Consider the following 22,958-nt stretch of genomic DNA (forward strand, 5'->3'; position numbering starts at 1 on the left):
CTCCGCACCTGCCGGATCAAGATGGTTAGTGATACCTGACAGGAATTTATCGGCGGCCGTCTGGTCGGTGTTCCTCAGGGAGTAGAGGTCGCTGTAGTAGTCTGTGACGACTCCCATTACTTCCTCCTTCCCTGAACGCATGTTGCCGTCTTTTGTCTCGAAGTTCGTTCAGGGGCGTGTGGCCGGCGTGGAGTTTCCTGAAAAAGAACGAGTTACACTTCTCATCCTTATCCAGGTTTTCCACTTTGGAACGGAAGACGATTAGCTTGGATTCCTCCTCAAAGTGCCTTTTCAAGCTCTTTTTGGCCCCCTCCAGCTCCTCTCTAACGCTCCAGCCGCACCAGTGAAGGTCTTGCAGGGACCGCAGCTCACGCTGCAGCGCTCTGAAGGCCCTCTTCTTCTCACACGCCTGGTGTTGTTGCTTGGCCTGAAAGAAACAACGAAACTGGACTTTAACATACTCCCACCAGTCACTAGTCTGTTTGAACAAGCATTTGACATTCCGCCAGGCTATGTAGACCTCCCTAAGTTCCGCAAGCACATCCTCGCGATTCAGCAGGGCGCAGTTCAGTTTCCAAGACCCTCGGCCGGGGGAGAACCCGGTGCCTAGGGTGCACTGGACCTGAATGGCCCTGTAATCGGAGAAGAAGCAAGGGACCATAGAGTGCCTACACTGCCTGACTGCCTGAGAGGTATACACAAAGTCGATCCGAGAACGAAGTGAGCCATTGGGTCGGCTCCACGTGTAATTAATGGAGCCTTTCCCCATGGAGCCCACAACGACCTGCAGACACGCCTCGGTCACCATCTCAATGAGCAGTTTGGAAGTGACATCGAGCTTGCTTGACGTCCCGGAGTTGCGTCCGTCCTCCTCGATCGGGCAGTTGAAATCCCCGGCCATCACTGCGGTCCTGGTGGTGGCGAGTTGCAGTCGGAGGGCCTGGAAGAGCTCCAGTCGCTCACCCTTGTCAGGGGAGGCGTACACGTTGATGAGCCTAACCGGCTCTCCCGCCCAGGAGCCGTCTACGACAAGTAGTCTGCCGCAGACGTGCTCCTGGACGGAGTCAAGTGTGAACGCGTTTCCCCTGAGGAGGATGGCAACCCCGGCCGACTTGCAGTCACCACCACCGGACCAGTAGGAGGGGCCGTGGGATCACTCCCTGGCCAGATGGTTTTGTGACCTAGAGGGGGGAAAAGAACACTCCTGTAACATAAACACATCGGCAACCTGTGCAGTAAGAAAGGTTAGTACCGTCTGACGTCTGAACCTGTCCCTGATGCTCCTAACATTGATGGTAAAAAGGTTAAAATTCACCATCATGTGAGAGAAAGAAAGAGGTTAGCGGAAACGATACATCTTAGTTACCACTCTGGTCGTCCGGCGGCTTCTCTATTTCTTGTCCGCTGTCTGTGGGTTGCCCCTGCAACAGCGCAAAGTTGGCTACGATCTCCTCTAGGGTTATCTGTAGTGGTATCAGGTCGGCGGTTGCTCCGTTGGCAACTATTTCCTCCACCTTGGTTTCATCGAGGCTAACGGGGTGGTGGAGGGTTTGCTGCTGGGAATCCTCGTTGGTGGCCACCGGTTCTTCTGTCTGCTGCTCTGTTTCCTCTTCGTCGGGTGAGGCCCCGTCCTCTACCTCGACCATCTTCTTTTTGGAGTGGTCAGCGATGTGGCTGTCCCTCCCCTTTCTCTTCCCTTTCCTGACCTCTGGGGAGACAAGAGGGGGAAAATCCTCCAAAGAGAGGGCTGCAGCAGCTGGAGGAGGGGTTAGTGCTGCTGCAGTGGTGACAATGGGGCGGGTTGGGCTTCGGGCGGTGGAGGGTGCCACTGAGGTAATGGGCAGTTGGATAAGGGAATCCTCAGTGGTGGTGACAACGGGGCGGGAGGGGGGCCGGGAGAGGGGGGGGCGGAAGCGTGGCCTAGGGCAGGTGTCTGCTTACCCTCCTTCTGTTTGGACTCCTTCACTTTGGGTCTTGTTGCTGCCGGAGGTGCGGCTGCAGTGGGTTTCCAGCTGGCCGGTGCTCCGGCTGCGACTGCTGCCCAGGTGCGTTCTCTTTGTGGGCAGTCCTTGTAGATGTGTGAAGCCAGTCCGCACAGGTTGCATGCCGTCTTCTTAGGGCAGTCCCGGGTTTCGTGCCCTGCCACACGACAGATCCAGCAGACCGTTTCCTTGCAGTCACTCAGCCTATGCCCCTTCTTGCCACATTTCCTGCAGGTCTGCGGCATGTCGGTGTAATAGATGAGCGCCTGGGAGTTGCCTAGCGAGAAGGTCGGGGGTAGGTGTTGCACTCCGTCCGGGTCTGTGGGGTCCCTGTTCAGACGGACGATGAGTGACCACTTGCCGGTCCAGAAGCCGTTTCCGTCCAGGATGTGGGTGGGGTCCCTCATCACGGTGCAGAAACGCTTCAGGTAGGTGACGAGATCTATGCCTGGGATGTGTGGGTTCCGCATGGCGACGGTTACTCTCCTTTCTTCTCTCTGGACTGGGCAGCTGCCCACAAAGCGTCGAAACGGGGAGTCTGGCTGTGTGGCTTTCACCATCTCCCAGTACCTCTTGCAGATGGCCACGGAAGCGAAGGTTATCCAGAACACCCCAGCGAAGAGGGAGTGGATGCTCGTCACTTCCGGTTTGGCAAATCCCTGCTTGCCAAACACATCTTGGCTCAGGTCCGGCGCTCTCCTGTCCACTTCCTTTAGCTTCAGGACGACCGTCTGCCTCATCCAGGGCTCCAGGGGAGGGGAGCCGGGGCCGGGCTTCTGGCCTTCCTGTTGCTTCGGAGGGGCGGTCGCCACCGGGTCTGCAGCCGATGAAGTGGAGGCTGAAGGGTCCTGGAGGGCCTCTGCCATGGCCTTTCTTCCTTCTGCGGTCTTCTTAGTCTTCTTCTTGGGAGGCTTGGCGGTTGAGGCCATGGCTTCTTCCTTCTTTCTGCCTTCGTCTCCCGGGAACGTCTTCTTGCTGGGCGGAGCTTCTTCCGGGGCAGAGCTTCGCCGAGCCTCTTTTCCTCGTAGGGGTCCCCCGAGGCCGGAGTCTTTAGTCCTCGTCGTCGGGGTTCCTCGTCGAGTCTGCGCAAAGTCTTCTACTGAATCGCAGTCGGAGAAGATCTTCCAGTAGTCGTGTTCGGGCTGTCGAGATCCAAGTAAGCACTGTTTAAAGTCGTACACCAAGACTATTAAGCCACAGGCCAAGAGTAGGTCGGAGACCAGAGCACTCTTGTTCCCTGGGGAATAGCCCTACACCCAATAGCAGCAGTGAGCTGAAGCTGAATTTAATCAACGATGCTCAAAGGCAGTGTGCAGGGGGTACCCACAAGGACCTGGGCCGGCAAGAAAAGGCAGACTGATAAGAACAGATTTATTTTTATTTATTTTTTCCACTCAGATTTTAAGTCTCATGTTTTAAATCTCAAATAAGATAATTTTGAAACTTACACTCCAAAAACCATCATCGTGGAAATTAATATATTATTCCTCTTTCCCATTTTGCCATATACCGTATTTTTCGCCGTATAAGACGCACCGGCGTATAAGACGCACCTAGGTTTTTGGGGAGGAAAATAAGAAAAAAAAATATTTTTAACCAAAAGGTGTGCTGTGGGTTTGGAACTAGGTGGTCTGTGGATGGCACTATTACTGGGTATCTGTGGATGATGGACACTGTTATGGGGGGATCTGTGGATAACAGACACTGTTATGGGGGGGATCTGTGGATGACGGACACTGTTATGGGGGGATCTGTAGATGATGGACACTGTTATGGGGGGATCTGTGGATGACTGACACTGTTATGGGGGGAACTGTGAATGATGGACACTGTTATGGGGGGGATCTGTGGATGAAGGACACTGTTATGGGGGGATCTGTAGATGACGGACACTGTTATGGGGGGATCTGTGGATGACTGACACTGTTATGGGGGGTCCAAAGAAAGAAGATGGAGGCAGCATGACCAGTAAAACATCCCTTTATTAGGGGAACCGCCAAGTGAACAGCGTGCAGGGGTTGTGACGTTTCGGCTGCTTCACAGCCTTTATCAAACACAAAATGCCATTAACAAGTGCCTGTTTAAATATCTTAAAACACACCCACTCATAAGAGAGTGGCCAATGATAGTGTGACTAAGGTGCTGAGGTCATCACAGATGCGTCCTCAGGTGCTCCTACTACATGTGTCAAACAATCATACATATTAGATCCTTATCGCCCACATACCTGACAGGCACACATGTGCCTCGGCGTTCACAAGCGCCAGGCGCGCATGACAGGAAAGAGAGGGTCACGTCACTGCCTGTTTCCTTAGGATCAGCTGCTCGCAATGCGGCTCCGCCCACCCGATCTCACGTCATCCTATCTCCCCCGTCGTGCGCGCCGTTGTCAGGGACGCCTCCGGGCTGGTCCGCCCCTACCCCACAAGACGGGTGCGATAACTCCACCCCACCGCATCCGCAGTATTCACGATCCAAACCTAGATCGGATTAGGCTGCAATGCTGTTCTGCATTCCCTTCACAGCTTAAGGCAACGATGGGGGACGTCCACAAAGGAGGCGGTGTCATCACGTCATCAGCCGAAACCCGGCCCTGATGACATCACAGTCCCGCCTCTCCAGTGTCCGATCCACCCCGCATTGCCGAAGCTGCAACCTCGGTCTAGCCCCATCCTTTGCTGCGGTGCGTGAAGGGAGAAATCCACACTCATCTAGGGGTCATGGATTGGACCCAAGCCTTAGTTCTATGGCATGCCGTACTCCATGTGGGCTAGGAAAAAGTGAGAAACGTGCCTTAATAAAAAACAAACTACAGTTAAAAACATTACACAGAGAACCAGTTCAAAGGTCACTCAGGCTCATTACACATTCGTTATCGGAAAATCTATGTTCATCCCATAAGGTTGGAGGGCTCTCATTTCAAAAATCCACCTAAGTTCTTTCTTCTGTAGAATCCGATCCTTGTCCCCCCCACGTCTCAGAGGGCCAACCGAATCAATGATTCTGAATCGGAGTTGGTTGACCGAGTGCCCACGTTCCAGGAAATGTTTTGCCACCGGCTTGTCAATCTGGGCCCTACGGATGTTACTCTTGTGGGAATTGATGCGTTCCCTGGCTTCCATAGTGGTCTCCCCAATGTAGATGAGGCCACATGGGCACGTGATCATGTATATCACGTCCCGTGACCTGCATGTGAAAAAGTTTTTGATCTTATAAGGCTTGCCGCTATAGGGATGGGCAAAGGTATCGCCCTTCAGCATATTGCCACAGTTACAACACCCAAGGCAGGGAAAACATCCCAACTTCCTTGGTGCCAGATACCTTTGCCCATCCCCATGCGGCTCCCCAACCTCGGTCTTCACCAATCTGTCACGCAGGTTGGTCCCTCTCTTGTATGCCATCATGGGGAAACCCACAAATTCCTCTACCATGGGCAAACCTTTTTGTAAAATGTGCCATTCTTTGCGTATAATACGCGCTATATCACCACTTTTGGATCCATATGTCGAGACAAACGGAATCCGTTTAGAATCCCTCTCCTTCTTCTTTCCCTGGAACGTGGACTCCCGGTCAACCTCCCCCACTTTTTGTGAGATCTTCTCTACCAACCGTCGTGGGTACCCCCTCTCAAGGAATTTCTTCCCCATCTCCTCCACCCTTATCCCAAATTGCTCTTCCCCCGATACCACCCGTCTCACCCTCAACATCTGACTCCACGGTAACGACTCAACCATCCGTCGTGGATGACTGCTCCTAAAATCTAACAAATTATTCCTATCTGTAGGTTTGTGGAAAATGTCAGTCTCGATACCCCCATCCCTGACATATACCATCACATCGAGAAATTGCAAAGATACTGTGGACATTGTCATGGTGAACCCGAGCCCGGGCACCATACCATTGAGATACCCAAAAAAGTGCTCTAATTCACCTTGAGAGCCTCCCCACACCACGAAAATGTCGTCGATGTAGCGCCACCAGCACCGGGCTTTCCCGAACAGAGCCGCTTGGTAAATGAGTCTGTCCTCCACCTCCGCCATAAACATGTTGGCATACGTGGGCGCCACGTTCGAACCCATGGCCACTCCGCGCAATTGTTGATAATAGGTGCTCCCGAAACGGAAGTAGTTCCGCCTCAGGACCACCTCTAGGAGATGGAGGACAAAGTCACGGCCGCCCAGGGAGAGCCCGGTGCTGGCCAGGGCCACACCGACGACATTCAACCCGTAAGTGTGCTCTATGGAGGTATATAGAGAGACTACATCGAAACTGACAAGGATGGGATCGGCAGGTAAACTCAGTTCTCTGAGTTTCAACAAAAAATGACTCGTATCCCTGACATAGGAAGGGGCGCTGGTGGCATGGATTCGCAAAACCCTGTCAAGGAATATGGCTATATTGCTAAAAATCGAATCCCTGCCCGACACAATCGGCCGACCAGGGGGGTCGACCAAGCTTTTATGTATCTTGGGAAGTACATAGAACAGGGGAGTGACCGGGTGTGTGACCAGGAGAAAGTCCCTGACATCCTTATCGATGATACCCTCCACCAGGGCTTCACCGATAATTGTTTCTAAGTCACGTTTGATGTCCCATTTGGGATCATTCTGAAGCTCAATATATACCTCCCGGTCACCCAGCTGTCTATGTACCTCCCGTTCGTAGCTTGTTGTGTCCATCACCACCACCGCCCCTCCCTTATCAGCAGATTTAATCGTCAGGGATTTGTCACCTGTCAGTTGTCTAAGTGCCTCTTTCTCCCCCCTTGTCAGGTTCGATGTAGCCCTCCTCTCCTTATGTTCTCTCAATGTCTCAATCTGTTTAGAAACAATGTCAATATATGCCTCCACAACGTGGTTATTACGCGGTGGAGAAAAAACACTTTTGTTTCTCAAATCAAATGTCTTCAAAATAAAGTCAGCGTTCCCAGCTCCCTCAGAAGCTGATACTGCCTTCCTTTCCTCCTTATCAAGAAAGAAGGCCTTCAATCTCAATGTACGGTAAAAGCGATGGAGGTCAAGTTCCAACTCAAACCAGTCCCTGTCATATCCAGGGCAAAAGGACAGTCCACGTCCCAAAACACGATGTTGTTCAGTGGATAGTGGTTTTGTAGAAATGTTGACAACCAGTTTTGATGTTAAATCTGGTTGCGTCTCGTCGTCCGTCCCCGTGCATTCTTGTGTTTTTGAAACGGTGGAGGTAAGGTTTTTCTGGGATCTGTGATGGTTTCTTCCCCCCCTACGGCACCTCCGTTTTGGCCGTGTGGTGGGGGGCCTAAAAAAGCCAATTTGCCTGTGTCATCCGAAGAGTCAGACTCGCCCGTCGTGAAGCCGAATCGACCCTGCTCAAACCTTCTCCCCTTCTTTCTGCGTGGTTTGCTCTGCGTCTGTTGCTGCCAATTATACACCTGGCCCGTCTGGTAATCATCCAGATCACGATGCCATTTGTCCCTTTTGATTTTCTCAACTTCTGTTTTATGTCGAAGCGTGTAGTTCTTGATTTTTTCAAAGAACGTTATGGCCTCGTCACTACTCAGTAAATTCTGGATCTGTGACTCTAAGGCTGTCATGGACACTTTCACCCCCTCGATCTCTTGGCCGAGAAAGTCAATGTTTAGCAGCATCAGTTCAAACGCATGTTTGTTGTTAATCAACTCAAATTTTTTACAAAACTCCTCATTGTTGGGGAGAAGGGTCGGTCTGAGATGGGATCTTAAACCCCGAGGTATCCGTTGTGTGCGGTAATACTCTCTAAGCGTATTCAGGTGTAAGTCCAGTGTGACCAATTTTTTCGACTCTTGCTCATATTTGCGTTTGAGCAGGTCCATAGAGGGGGTGCTTAAAAAAGCCACATCCCCACTATCCCCATGAATGAGTCTATGTATTTGTTCATCTGTGTATAAGCACGTGTTCACATTGGCGGTTTCACTGACCTTGTTAGATCCTGGGGTTCCTTCCATTTTGGAGGATAACACCCCGGTGCTGACTCCCGGAATCCAAACAGTAACAGAAAAATTAGTATTGGAATCGCACTCACCAGAGCTTGAGGTCATCCGGTATGCAGCAGCCTACCTGGAGTCCAAGATTCATCAGGGCTCCTTCATGAACAGTCCAAAGAAAGAAGATGGAGGCAGCATGACCGGTAAAACATCCCTTTATTAGGGGAACCGCCAAGTGAACAGCGTGCAGGGGTTGTGACGTTTCGGCTGCTTCACAGCCTTTATCAAACACAAAATGCCATTAACAAGTGCCTGTTTAAATATCTTAAAACACACCCACTCATAAGAGAGTGGCCAATGATAGTGTGACTAAGGTGCTGAGGTCATCACAGATGCGTCCTCAGGTGCTCCTACTACATGTGTCAAACAATCATACATATTAGATCCTTATCGCCCACATACCTGACAGGCACACATGTGCCTCAGCGTTCACAAGCGCCAGGCGCGCATGACAGGAAAGAGAGGGTCACGTCACTGCCTGTTTCCTTAGGATCAGCTGCTCGCAATGCTGCTCCGCCCACCCGATCTCACGTCATCCTATCTCCCCCGTCGTGCGCGCCGTTGTCAGGGACGCCTCCGGGCTGGTCCGCCCCTACCCCACAAGACGGGTGCGATAACTCCACCCCACCGCATCCGCAGTATTCACGATCCAAACCTAGATCGGATTAGGCTGCAATGCTGTTCTGCATTCCCTTCACAGCTTAAGGCAACGATGGGGGACGTCCACAAAGGAGGCGGTGTCATCACGTCATCAGCCGAAACCCGGCCCTGATGACATCACAGTCATCTCTGGTGAGTGCGATTCCAATACTAATTTTTCTGTTACTGTTATGGGGGGAACTGTGGATGACGGACACTGTTATGGGGGAACTGTGGATGACAGACACTGTTATGGGGGGATCTGTGGCTTGCACTGTTACAGGGAGATCTGTGGCTGGCACTGTTACAGGGGGGGGAATCTGTGGATGGCACTGTTATACATGTGTCATCCACAGACCCTCCCAGCCCATAACTGTGCCATCCACAGATCCCCCGCCGCTCCAGTATACTAATATAATATGTCTTATTCAATTAATAGTTATTAAATATGCCTCTTTATTCCTAAAAGTACCTTAAATCCTAAGCGCTTCAGTACAATGCCGGCAGGCCGGGCAGCCGGCGCGGCGCGTCACTCACTGACATCACTTGCCTGCGCCGCCTGCTTCATTCATAAAGTAGGCGGCGCAGGCACGTGACATCAGGGAGTTATGCTGCCGCCCGCCCGGCCTGTATTGTACAGATGCGCTTAGGATTTAAGGTACTTTTAGGCATAAAGGGGCATATTTAATAACCATTAATTGAATATGACATATTTTATTAGTACACCGGAGCGGCGGGGCGGGGCTATAGTACAGTGACTGCACCGCCCCGCAGCTATTGCCGGCCCCAGCTCCTCCTCCCAGTCCCTCCCCGAGTCCCCGCTCGCTTTACATCGCTGCCAGCGATGTAAAACTGACTGCATTCGCCGTATAAGACGCAGGGGCATTTCTCCCCCATTTTGGGGGAAGAAAAAGTGCGTCTTATACGGCGAAAAATACGGTATATATATTGAGGTAATTATAATTTTTTATTTTTATTTTTATTTTTTTCCCTCTCTCATCTAATATTCTCTTAATTTCGCCTTTAACTAATTCAATGTCTTCATCAAAATTCAAACCACTATTTTTAAACTCATAAAAGCTGTGCAACCTAGCATTTAACAATAAATATAATTTCTTCTTTTCTTCTGCCTTTTTCTTACTAATCCTTCTGAAGAATATTTTAATTTGTTCCTTTACAAAATCCCACCACTCCAGAATATTCTTAAAATCTTTCTTCTTAAAACCTAACTTCCTATAAAACCTACAAAAGCTATTCTTAACATCCTTATCCTCCAAATACGATACATTAAGTTTCCAGTGAGTCGGTTTCCTACACTCCTTTTCTTCCACAGTCAGCGCACACTTAATTCAATTATGATCTGAAAAACAACAACTCTCTGATTTAAAACTGGTTGCTTTAAAATGATCTGACACAGACAGACAATCTATTCTAGATTCAACCATTCTTCCTCTCCATGTGATTTAGTCTTCTTTTTTTCTACCGCAAGCTACCCATACATCCTTCACATTTCCTGATTCTAAAATCCCCCTTAAAACAGAAACAGAACTATCCTTTTTTCGATCTAAACAACAATTAAAATCCCCACCAATAATTATAGGCTCCGTACCTGAGATAAATAATTACAGCACTTCAAATTATTCTTTCCTTTTTCTTTTTTTCCGGATAAGCATACACACACAAACATTTTATTCTTAAATTTCCTCTCTTTACCACTACCATTAAGATTCTTCCTGGGATTACCTCTTCAAACCTTTCTATTTCCCTCTCTTTTTTACATAAACGAACACCATCACTTTTACACTCATTACCTCCTGAGAAAACAAAATTTCCACTCCAATCATTCCCTAAATACTCATAATCAACCTTTTTCTTTAAGTTACACTCTTGTAGAAAGATAAAATTTATATTCTCAGATTCAAGATATTCATAAAGTGCAGTTTGTTTATAATTTTTGTTTAAACCTTGAACATTCAAGGAAGCACATTTTACCATCAGCTAACGCCTGCTGTAGGGCTAACTCCCTGGCCCTTATTAATTCCACACATTTCATCATTTTTTGAATCAGTGGAACTAGGAGATACAGATCCCAGGACCTCCCTTGCTCTTTTATTCTCTTCTTCACTACCACTATCTTCCTCACTGGAATCCGCCTTTTCACTAGGACCCCTCTTCAAACTTTTCACCTTCCACTCCATTTGCCCACATGGTAGGCTCTCATCCTCTACATTACTTCCACTCATTTGGTTTAATCTTTCCACTTCCTTTTGTAAGACCGTGATTCCACTATCTTGCACTTCCTGCGGAATTTCCATATTTGGAACCTCCGCCACCTCCTTCACCACCTTCCCTTTTTTCTTTTGCCTTTTCCTATATTTAACATCTGCAGATGCTTCCACTGTACTTTCAGTTGGCACATCTTGGTTCCCTCCGTTTGTATTCTTCTCCACCTCGTTCTCCGCAACCTGACCCTCTTCTAAATCTCCCTCATCCTCCACATCAGCTTCCATTGCACCAACTCCTCCTTCATTCTCTTGCAAAGAAAAAACCTCTTCTAAATTACTTTGAGTGTCCTCCTGCTCTTTTTCCTTATGAGGACATTGATCCTCCTGGTGAACGTCATCAGTACAATTTTTACACCTTCTGCAATCGATATCACCATGTCCATATTTCCTACAACTTCTGCAATATTTGGGCATTCCTGAGAAAAAAAGATACCCACGGCATCTGTTTATGTACACAATTGGGGGCGGTCTAGCCACTCCCCCTTCCTCATTCGGGTCCTTTTTAAACAGAACTGTATAAATCCTCTTACCATTCCATACCCCAAAGTTTGTTTTCCCATATGTTTTAAATATAACCTTTTCACAGTACTGTAACAGGTAACCCATTATTTATTGATCAGAAACAAAGGGACTATACATCTGAATTGTCAGAAGTTTTGTCTAGTACTTTTAAACCCTCAAAGACTTCTCCTCCTCTATTCCTCTCATAGAGGGCGAAAGTCCTCTCACAAAGATCCAAGTTTACTAGGGTGACATCATATATTCCCCTAGAGAAGAAACTTTGCACACAGTAATAGTTCTCTTTCTCCAAATGGAAAATTGGGCACAAAATATGCCGATAAATGTATGAAAGGTCTTTACCTTGATGGTGTTCTGGTGCCACAAAAAAACGGATGGTATCTTTTAATCCGTATTCCTCGGAAAAAAAATCAGGACGGTATCCATCCCCAACGTTCCTCCGGCCTCCACCAAAAGACGCCATTCCGAAAATTCCACTTTCCTCTTCTTACTCCAAAAAAACAGCCCACGACAGGCTGGGATCGCCTCCGCCCAGTCGACAGGTCCCGTAGTCCAGCAGATTCCTCTACGATCCTCCGAATCCCGACGTCCTGAGAGGTGAAAACTACTGCTTCCTCCCACCCCCAATAGCAGCAAGCCTGTAAATACAAGCAAGGCCGAGGGTAGGGTTTCACAGCAGCACACCTGCCTCCTGGCTTCAACCTGTCACGATCGAAGCCAAAAGGCCGAGAAGCGATAACCAGAAAAGGGTTCGCCCTACAGGCCGATGGTCCCCAATGCAGAACACTTGTGAAGGCGATAGCCTATACAGGCCCCAGCTGCAGAGACAGTCCGGGAGGCTTCTTTCTCTCACAAACCAGGGAAAACGTGCGTGCTACCCTCTGGAATCACCAGAATGCTCTACTTCGTGTTTTTCGTATCTGCATAGCTCCGCCCACCACTTTTGGTAACGCCTTTTCTTCGCACGCAATTCCTGGTGTCAAAGCAAGCCAAGCAGAAAGACTGATAAAGAGTGAATGGAGAGTAGTGAGAAAAAAAAAAAAAGGGTATGCATTGTTGATTGTGATGTCATGGCCCCATTGTTGAGTGTTCCGTCAGGGCCCTTGTGATGTCATCTACTTACCTGACCTTACTTGACCTCTGACCTGACAGGCCTCTTGTGACACGTGCAGTGTTCCGTCCTTTGGCCAGACAAGGCAGGTCCAGCTATTGCTGATACATAAGAAGTGCTGCACTACTTTTTAGCCTCAAAGTCATCCATCCAGTTTAAAAGATCCACAAGAGGGAGACACTGGCAAACAAACTTTACTTATTTACTAAAGCACTAGAAAAGCAAATTGGTTACATACAGCATACTTGCTACAAAAGGGTCAATTCCCAGGAAAAACTCAGCAGCCTGCACAGGTGCGCACTACAGGCCCAAATCAAACCCAAGGTGCGTGGAGTGGAGGTCCAAACACTGCATTCAGGTGATGAGCCAATTAACCCAACAATTAAGCCATCAATCTTAATTGGATTTGGGGTGTGAGGAGAGGTGACTGGCTGGCTGGGCTGCTTGGTGCTGGAACAAACCCACACACAGCTGATGCAATTAGGAGATTGACAAGCTAGATGCAGGTATGCAGAAAGCAGCATAGCACAGCCCTCACAGAGGAGAAGCTGAAGTGCAGACTGAGGCAGGACACAGCAACTTCACACTTGCTTGCTGGAAGGATGCTTGCAATCCATCTCTCAATTTCATTCTGTTTTTTTTATACTGGATTAGAAAGGGTGCAGCAGTCCTGGAGGTACTGCAATACCAGGTCAATGTGTGGAGTGGACAGAGCAAGCTCTTTTTCCATCTCCCTGTTCAAAAAATCCATTTGATATATGGTCCCCAGATAGGGGACGTATCAGATATTAAACTGATGAGAACAGATTTTTTTTTTTAAGTTGGTAATCCCTTATTCAGAGATAACACATTTCTATTTAAACACTAGTAAATTTGTACAATTTTCACATTAAAAAAGTAAAAAAGGTTACAAATCATACAGTTAATAAAATAACATGGGTGCACCTTAAGTCATCGTGTTCCATTCTTTTAAAAACCATTCCCTTGCAAGGGTGGCATTGACTTTCCTATCAATCAAATAATAAACATACATTTCACAGAAACAAAGACCTAAAACATCATCAATTGATAAAACGTCATGTTTAAAAACCAATATGTTCCTGGCCTTCCATAGAGCTTCTTTTGCTCAATTCACCGTCTTCCATGCCTTTATTTTGTGGGCAGCCGTTGGGCATTCCATTAGTCCATATAAAATCGCGTTGTAATAAAAAACCTTTATTCCAGTAATCTTTCCAAGTAGGGGGTGCAATTTCCTCCAGAAGTCTTGGGCAAAGGGACAGGACCACAGAAGATGGCGCACGGACTCCACTTCTCCGCATCCTTCCCTCGGGCACGTATCCGTTCTTGTGTAGCTTCTTCTGTATTGGAATGCCCGGCATGGAAGACATTGGTGAATGCAGCTCCAGGCCAGGTCCTTCTGTGAATTAAAAAGGTATGAGATATTGGTTATCTTCCAAATATTAATACATGATTCCTCATTAAAATTTTCTATCTCGCAAACTGCTTCTTTTCTTTTGATTTCCTTAATTAATTTTTTGCTATCTTTTAATTAATTAATGCTTTTGTTTTTAAGGTTAAAATCGGTCACTATTTTTTCTAAAAGTTGGTAACTAACAGGTAATTTAAAAGCATATGGGACGGATAAAACTGTACTGAACCAGCCGTACTTCCTCATAAAAAAACCTGTATTAAAACGAATAAAATATGACCAATAATGATCCTTAAATAAAGCGTTAAAACAAAAGCTAAAAAAATGTATTAAAAGGAATCTATTAAAATCAGGAAAGTCTTTACCACCCTTGGGTTTTGTTTTCATCACCATCTCTCTTTTCAACTTTTCCATTTTTGAACTCCAGAAAAAAGTAAAACAAGCTTTGGTTATCTTTCTTAAAAGCGTTGCTGGGGGAGGGAAAACCATGCTTAAATATAATAAAATAGGTAAAATAACCATCTTTACAATTAAAACTTTACCTTCCATAGTTAACTTCCTCATATTCCACATACAAATTTTTTGATTGACTTTTTGTGCCACCATGTTCCAACTGTTAAGACCACTGTTAGACTCATTGAAGGAGATACCCAAAATCTTTACACAATAAGACACAGGAACTGGTACATCTCTTATCTCCATACCTCCGATATTTAAAATACTGCTTTTACACAAATTTATTTTAAAACTAGAGGCACAACAACAAAACTGGATCTGTTTTAATGTTTTTTGGATTGAAAGGGTGTCCCTACAAAATACCGCGACGTCATCCATGTACTCCACTGCTTTTGCCTCTACACCCCCTCCGCCCGGCAGGGGGACTCCTCGGATCTGTTTATCCTTTCTAATTGCGCTCAGTAGAGGCTCCAATGCGCATATAAAAAGCAGTGGGGACAAGGGACACCCTTGTTTTACCCCGGACTTTAAAAAAATTTCCTGTGTTTTAAAACTGTTGACTAAAATTTTACTTGTACAATCTTTATAAAACGCTTTTAAAGACAGTAAAAAACCTTCTGGTATACCCATTTTCGCTAAAACCTTAAAAAGATAAAAGTGAGAGACTCTGTCGAAGGCTTTCTCAAAATCTATTGATAAAATAGCCAGTTTGTTGTTTCTAGACTTCGTCTCCTCTATACAGTCTTTTATTAAATTCAGGTTATCCCAGATGCTCCTCCCTGGGACTCCGCATACCTGGTTAGCGTGTGTTAACTTACTGACTACTGCTTTCAGCCGATTTGCATATATTTTTGCCATGATTTTGTAGTCAGTGTTCAGAAGGGTTATTGGTCTCCAATTCTTTAAATCGGTCTTGTCTCCTTTTTTATACAGCAAGGAGACCTCACCCTTCTTCCAGGATCTGGGTAAAACCTTGAATTTAAAAACATCGCTAAAAAGACTGTAAAAATCATCTTTTAAAAGGTCATAAAATTTCACATAAAATTCAATGGGTATACCATCCGGTCCAGGTACTTTACCTGCTTTAAAACTTTTAACTGTCTCCAGAATCTCTTGTTCTGATAAATTCTGTAATGAAAATTGCTGGGAAACAGGATCTAAAAAAGTAGTAATCTCCTTCAATGAGTCTTTCATAAAATGTTGATCCACAGGTTTTACACTGAATAGGGAGGAATAAAAATCATGGACTTTATTTTAAAATATTTTGCATGTTTTCTTCTCCATCTATATTCTCTATTACATTCTTTGTATTTGCTTTTTTTAAAAAGTATCTGGAACAAGTTTAATTCTCCTCTACGTGTTGCACCCTAGAACGAAAAATTAATTCTTTGCCCTTTTGTTCCAGACACTTAGCGATTTCTTTCTTTAAATCGTCTATTTCTATTTTCTAACTTCTATGCCACATTCTCTGAATTTATATAAAGTCTGCAAACGTATATTTAGATTTTTGAAGAAAACCCTTTTTTCCTTTGCTTTGCTTTTACTTATTTTAATAAAAAAGCCTTTAATTTTTTTCTTCATAGCTTCCCACCATACTCCAATGGGGGTATTAAAATCTTTTTTTCGTCTGCATTCTTTATAAAATTCATTAAAATCAGTTAAAACCTGTGGATCGTCTAAAAGGGAAATGTTCATTTTCCAGGACTTTTTTCCATAAAATCGATTAAGATCATGTTTTATATTAAAATATAAAAGTCTATGATCGGAAAAAATATTAGTTAAAACCTCGCATTTAAAAAGCAGTAATTGTTCATTACAAAAAATAAAATCAATCCTAGATTTGCAGTTTACATTGCTCCAGGTCACGCCGGCCTCCTCCGGGCTACTTCTGTTACATTCTTTATAAACGTCACGAAGTCTAAAATCATTTACCATATTCTTCAACAGCCCGGAGGTTCTGTCATAATTCCTACTCGTGGAACTCGACAGCCGGCGTTCCCCTCTTAAAATACAGTTAAAATCACCTGCAATTATACAAGGATCAGATGTATTAATAAAAAGCGGTAAAATATCCAACATTTTTATTCTTTCATTCTTGTCAGGTGAACCGTAAAAATTTAAAAACTGCCATTTAACCCCTTCTATAAAAGCTTTAACTAATAAAATACGTCCTGGTAAAATTTCATTAATAACATCAATTAAAAAATTTCCCTTAAAAAGAATGGCGACCCCACCCGATCTGGACTCGTTTGATCCAGACCAGATGGATGGCCCGTGCTGCCAATCTTCTTTGTACTTCTGATAAGATATAGCACGTGGGATGCCGCACTCCTGTAGGAAAAAAACGGATGCAGAAAACAAGGATAAAAAGTTTAAAAGAGCAACCCTTCTTGTCTTCTGTTTGGCGCCCCTCACATTTAGGGTAATCCCTTTTAATTCGTTCTCCATTTTATTTAATAAAGAAACGAACTCCTAGTATTGGTGACAAGCAGGACCAGACATCTCGCTTGCACTTGCATCCTCACCCTCCGATGATACCGTACGCAAGGAATCCATAGGAGAGGAACTTCCTTCACTCAGACAGATACCGGCGCCCGGCAACCGACCACCGATACGAAGATTCTCATAATCTGGCAGACCCGCTTCTGACAGTTTCGTCTGGTTCTCCATTTGCTGACCGTTTAGGTCTTCATCGTTATCAGGCAGGTCCCCAGCGGGCTCCATCGTTCCCCCCTCGTCCCGACCTGGGTCGGACCCTTCAACGGGGGGAGGCCACACGGCAACGAATCAGAGGTCTCCTGGGTATCCATACCCTCCCTCTCCACCTGGCCAGGCGGAGAGGAGGTTCCGGGAGGAGCAATGTCTGCCTTGGCAACCGGGCCAGTCCTTCTTACTGAGCACCTCCTTTTGCCACGCTTTCGGGAACCCGCCTGTTCCGACTCACTTTCACATGAGTCGGGATCACTTACTGATCACTTACTGAAGACCCAGACTGTGGAGCAGGCCCGGCTTCCCCCTCCTGTACGTCCTTCCGGGGCACGCCGGACTTCCCGTCTACCTGCTCCCTGTCATACTTCCTTTTGGATAATCTCTTATCCTGGGATCTTTTCCCTTTTTTACCTTGGATCTGCCAGCCGTCGTTCTCATCTTCCTCTTCGCTTCCTTCCTGGGCACCGGTTATCTGTCCACCTGCGGCATCTTGCATCTGTTCCTCTCCCTGAGGGTGGGATGGTCCCGCTGGTTTTTCTGGGGTCGCCTTGGGTTGCTTTGTGTCCTTGCTTGTTTTTCTGTGGGGGCATGAAAGGAAGAGATGACCACGTTCTTGACAGAAGCTACATTTTTTCTCTTGTGGGCAATCTTTGTTTTCATGTTCTGTGCTTCCACAGTTCTTGCATTTGGCCCCACACTTTGTTTGCTCGTGCCCATATTGCCCACACGCCCTACAGAAGTTTGGCATCCCTGCAAAGAAGAGGTCGCCATTCACTTGACCAATTTTAAAACGTGCCGGGGGCGTCTTAAAACCAGTATAAAAACTTTCATCTTTAATACACGTGACTAAAAACCTCCATTTTGATGTCCAGATGTTACACTCGTTCATAATCATCCCTTTACATATTACGTCCTTAAAGTAAACGGACAGAAAACACTCTACTTGATCAACTTTTACGTAAGGGGAATAGGTCTTAATCACCACGAGTTTTTTCTCATCGAAGGAGTGCTCATAGATTCGGAAACCACCAAGCCTGGGATCATCCTTTATTTCCTCAGCCTTCTTCAAGACATCCCTGAAAATTCCGTCACCCGTAAAGGTAATATCGTATATACCTCGCTTGGGGTAATCCTGAATCGCCAAGATTTCGTGTTTTTTGGCTCCCAGCAACTTGTCCAACACGATCTCCACCAAATTTCTCAGCACCTCCTTCTTTTTGTCCGGATGGACTCCTCCAGTGAGAACCGCTCTCACTGAGTTTTTGAGGCGAGCGTATTCCGGCACGAAGCCGGGATCGTCGCCCATGGTTTAGCTTCGCTCGCTCGCCGATGCTCGCAACCGTCGCAGCACCCTCTGGATACGGGTAGACCACACCAGAAGGCTAGGGGGGGATCGCAACTCGTTATTTAGGGGACTAATCCCTCTCCCCAATAGCAGCAGGTGGGTGAAGCCCGGGCTATAAACCCGGGCGATCCCACCAGGCCGAGGAGAGGGGTACCCCCAAATACCTTTTGACTAGACCAAGTGATGAAGATAAAATCACATACACTTGATCTTAGCCAAAAGGCCAAGAAGCGATAACTAGAAAAGGGTTCACCCTACAGGCCGATGGTCCCTAATGCAGAACACTTGTGAAGTCGATAGCCTATACAGGCCCCAGCTGCAGAGACAGTCCGGGAGGCTTCTTTCTCTCACAAACCAGGGAAAACATGCGTGTTACGCTCTGGAATCACCAGAATGCTCCACTTCGTGTTTTTCGTATCTGCATAGCTCCGCCCACCACTTTTGGTAACGCCTTTTCTTCGCACGCAATTCCTGGTCTCCAAGCACGCCAAGCAGAAAGACTGATAAGGAGTGAATGGAGAGTAGTGAAAAAAAAAAAGAAAAAGGGTATGCATTGTTGATTGTGATGTCACGGCCCCATTGTTGAGTGTTCCGTCAGGGCCCTTGTGATGTCATCTACTTACCTGACCTTACTTGACCTCTGACCTGACAGGCCTCTTGTGACACGTCCATTGGCCAGACAAGGCAGGTCCAGCTATTGCTGATACATAGGAAGTGCTACACTACTTTTTAGCCTCAAAGTCATCCATCCAGTTTAAAAGATCCACAAGAGGGAGACACAGGCAAACAAACTTTTTACTTATTTACTAAAGCACTAGAAAAGCTGATTGGTTACATCCAGCATACTTGCTACAAAAGGGTCAATTCCCAGGAAAAACTCAGCAGCCTGCACAGGTGCGCACTACAGGCCCAAATCAAACCCAAGGTGCGTGGAGTGGGTCAAACACTGCATTCAGGTGATATCCAAACACTTCATTCAGGTGATAAGCCAATTAACCCAACAATTAAGCCATCAATCTTAATTGGATTTGGGGTGTGTGGAGAGGTGACTGGCTGGCTAGGCTGCTTGGTGCTGAAACAAACCCACACACAGCTGATGCAATTAGGAGATTGACAAGCTAGATGCAGGTATGCAGAAAGCAGCACAGCACAGCCCTCACAGAGAAGAAGCTGAAGTGCAGACTACTGAGGCAGGACACAGCAACTTCACACTTGCTTGCTGGAAGGATGCTTGCAATCCATCTCTCAATTTCATTCTGTTTTTTTATACTGGATTAGAAAGGGTGCACCGATCCTGGAGGTACTGCAATACCAGGTCAATGCGTGGAGTGGACAGAGCAAGCTCTTTTTCCATCTCCCTGTTCGAAAAATCCATTTAATATATGGTCCCCAGATAGGGAACGTATCAGATATTAAACTGAAAAGAACAGATTTTTTTTTTAAGTTTATAACCCCAAAGGGGTATATTTATTGAGACAATAATAATTTACAACACATAAAACTCAATTTTTCCATTTAAACTTAAAAAACTGTATACATAAAAGATTAAATAACATTAAATGATTGAACCCCATTCTCTTAAAAACCACTTATGACACATAAAAGGGGCTCTCTTTTTGTCAACTAAATAATATTGGTACATTTAATCTAAAATCATCTTTAAAACATTTTCTTCAGAAATAAAATCATGCTTAAAACATAAAATATTTCTGGCTGACCATAGAGCTGCTTTTACACAATTAGTGATCTTCGATGCCATTGCTCCTTTAATTCTTGAAGGGCATTCCAGGTCACCATAGCAAACTCCGTTCATGGTTATCGCCTTTAGTCCCGTAATTTTCTTTAATAGGGGATACACTTTGGTCCAGATCTTCTGCGCAAAGATGCAGTACCAGAACAGGTGGAATACGTCCTCTTCATCCCTACAACCTCCTCGGGGACATTCTGCGGAGTTTGCAAGTCCTTTTCGGTGCTGAAATGCCCGGCATGGAAGACACTCATGCACTCAGCTCCAGGCCAGATCTTTCTGCAAGTTAAAAAGATAATTAATATTCACATCTTTCCATATTTTTGAGCATTTTGCGTCATTAAAATTCTTAATTGGGGCTGTTATTTTCTTATATTTTATATTTTTTAAAATCATCTTACTATTCTTTAATTCTTCTACCCTTTTCCCGCTTAGATTAAAAAGAGATACTATTTTATCTAAAATTTTATAAGAATCAGGTAAATTAAAAGCAGATGGGGAGTTTAAAACCGTATTAAACCAGTTATGCTTTCTCATAAAAAAAACCTGTATTATATCTGATAAAATAGGACCAAGCATTGTCTTTAAAAAGGGTATTAATATTAAAACAAAGACTAAAATATTTAATTAAGAGAAAACTTTTAATATCTGGGAAATCTTTCCCACCTTTATTCTTAGGAAGCACCACCAACTCTTTTCAGTTTTTCCATCCTGGACACCCATAAAAAATTAAAACAAGCCTTAATAATTTTCTTTAAAACACGCTCATGGGGTGGAAAGACCAAACTTAAATAGAGTAAAATGAGCAATAAAATCATTTTTGTAATTAAAACTTTACCTTCCATAGTGAGCTTCCTAAGGTTCCACATACAAATTTTGTTGTTTATTTTTTCTGTCACCACGTCACAACTTTTAAGCCCGTCATTAGACTCACTGAAGGTGACTCCTAAAACCTGCACAGATTCAGACTCAGGAATAGAAATGTTTGTTAAAATCATGTCTCAAATATTTAAAAGATTACTCTTATTAAAATTAACTTTAAAACCGGAGGAACAGCAAAAGTATTCCACCTGTTTGTAGGGACACCCTTTCGGTACAAAAAGTCTCTAAAATATTGCTACGTCGTCCATGTATCCCACTACTTTGGCCTCTTGTGCCCCCCTCCCCGCCCACCCGCCCCCCCCGCCTGGCAGGGGGACTCCTCTTATTTGTTTGTCTTTTCTTAAGGTGCACAAAAGAGCCTCTAATGCGCAGTTAGAAATCAGTGGGGACAATGGACACCATTGTTTTACACCTGATTTTAAAAAGACATCCTGAGTCTTAAAACCGTTAATTAAAATCTTACTTGAGCAGTTTTCATTAAAAGACTTTAAAGATTGTATAAAACCTTCCGGTATACCCATTTTCTTTAAGACCTGGAACAGATAAAAGTGTGAAACACGGTCAAAGGCCTTCTCGAAATCAAGGGATAAAATTGCCGCCTTACCTTTCCTCTCTTTAATATTATTTATGGCATCCTTTAAAAGATTTAAATTATCCCAAATGCTTCTCCCGGGTACCCCGCAGTCCTGGTTATGATGTATCACCTTATGAATTGTTTTTTTCAAACGGTTTGTGCAAATCTTCACCATAATTTTATAATCACAATTCAATAAGGTGATAGGTCTCCAATTTTTGATATCTGCTTTATCTCCTTTTTTAAATAACAAGGAGACCTCTCCTTTTTTCCAGGAACCCGGGAGAGCTTTGGTATTAAAAATGTATTTAAAAAGATAAAACAAATCTTCCTTTAAAACACCATAAAAAATAGAATAAAACTCAATGGGTATACCGCCAGGACCGGGGACCTTCTCTTTTTTAAAACTTTTCACCGTTTCTAAAATTTCTTTCTCGGCAATGTCCTGTAATAAAAGGTTTTGAGAGTTAATATCTAAAACATTCTCTATCACCTTCAGTGAGTATTTTAAAAAATATTTAGCAATTCTTTTCTCATTAAAAAGATCTGCATAAAATTCATGGGCTTTCCTTAAAATTCCAGTTATTTCTTTTTCACCGTTTAGCTCCTCGATCTGGGTACGCTTCTGCTGTATTTTATTTAAAAAGTACCTGGAGCAGGTTTCATTTTCCTCTAGATGTTTTACTCTAGAACAAAATATAAGTTATTTTTCTTTCTGCTCCAGGCACTTAGCTATTTCTTTCTTACTCTCTGAGATTTCTTTACTTACAGCTATACCCAGATCTCGGAGCCTATATTGCGTCTGTAGACGGGTATTTAATTTCTCATAAAATTCTCTTTTTTCTTTAGCTATAAGATTCCCCTTATTTATAAAAAAGGATTTGATTTTAAGTTTCATTTTTCCCCACCAAACTATTATTGATTATTGGTTTTTTTTTTACCCGTCTACAGCGCTTATAAAATACAATCAAATCTGATAAAATTTTGGGATCATTTAGTAGGGAGATGTTTAACTTCCAACTTTTTTTCTTTTTCTCTTTGCCATCATACTGTACCTTTAAAATACAATAATTTATGGTCTGAAAACACATTTGATAAAAGCTCACAACTAAAAGGCAGTATTTGATAAGAACAGAAGATAAAATCGATTCTAGACTTACATGTGGCTTTACTCCAGGTTGCGCCGGCCTCTTCAGATAAATCCCTATTACATTTCTTAAAAACATCAGTTAGTTTAAAATCTGTAATTATATCTTTCAAAATCGAGGAGGTTTTATCGTAG

The 22,958-nt window shown here is 44.8% G+C and overlaps 2 non-coding genes and 1 pseudogene across 2 annotated transcripts; all 3 read right to left on the bottom strand.

Annotated features, from left to right (window-relative positions):
- Positions 1-13,188: 13,188 nt before the first annotated feature.
- On the bottom strand, positions 13,189-13,378 carry LOC122942799. Its single transcript, XR_006390718.1, has one exon. It is a non-coding gene; the product is annotated as a U2 spliceosomal RNA (small nuclear RNA).
- Positions 13,379-18,561: 5,183 nt separating this feature from the next.
- LOC122942878 lies at positions 18,562-18,708 on the bottom strand (annotated as a pseudogene).
- A 1,043-nt stretch (positions 18,709-19,751) lies between these two features.
- Positions 19,752-19,938, bottom strand: LOC122942971. The gene has a single exon (XR_006390805.1). It is a non-coding gene; the product is annotated as a U2 spliceosomal RNA (small nuclear RNA).
- Positions 19,939-22,958: the final 3,020 nt, after the last annotated feature.

The sequence above is a fragment of the Bufo gargarizans genome, chromosome 6 (assembly GCF_014858855.1).
Source record: "Bufo gargarizans isolate SCDJY-AF-19 chromosome 6, ASM1485885v1, whole genome shotgun sequence".
NCBI classification, from domain to species: Eukaryota; Metazoa; Chordata; class Amphibia; order Anura; family Bufonidae; genus Bufo; species Bufo gargarizans.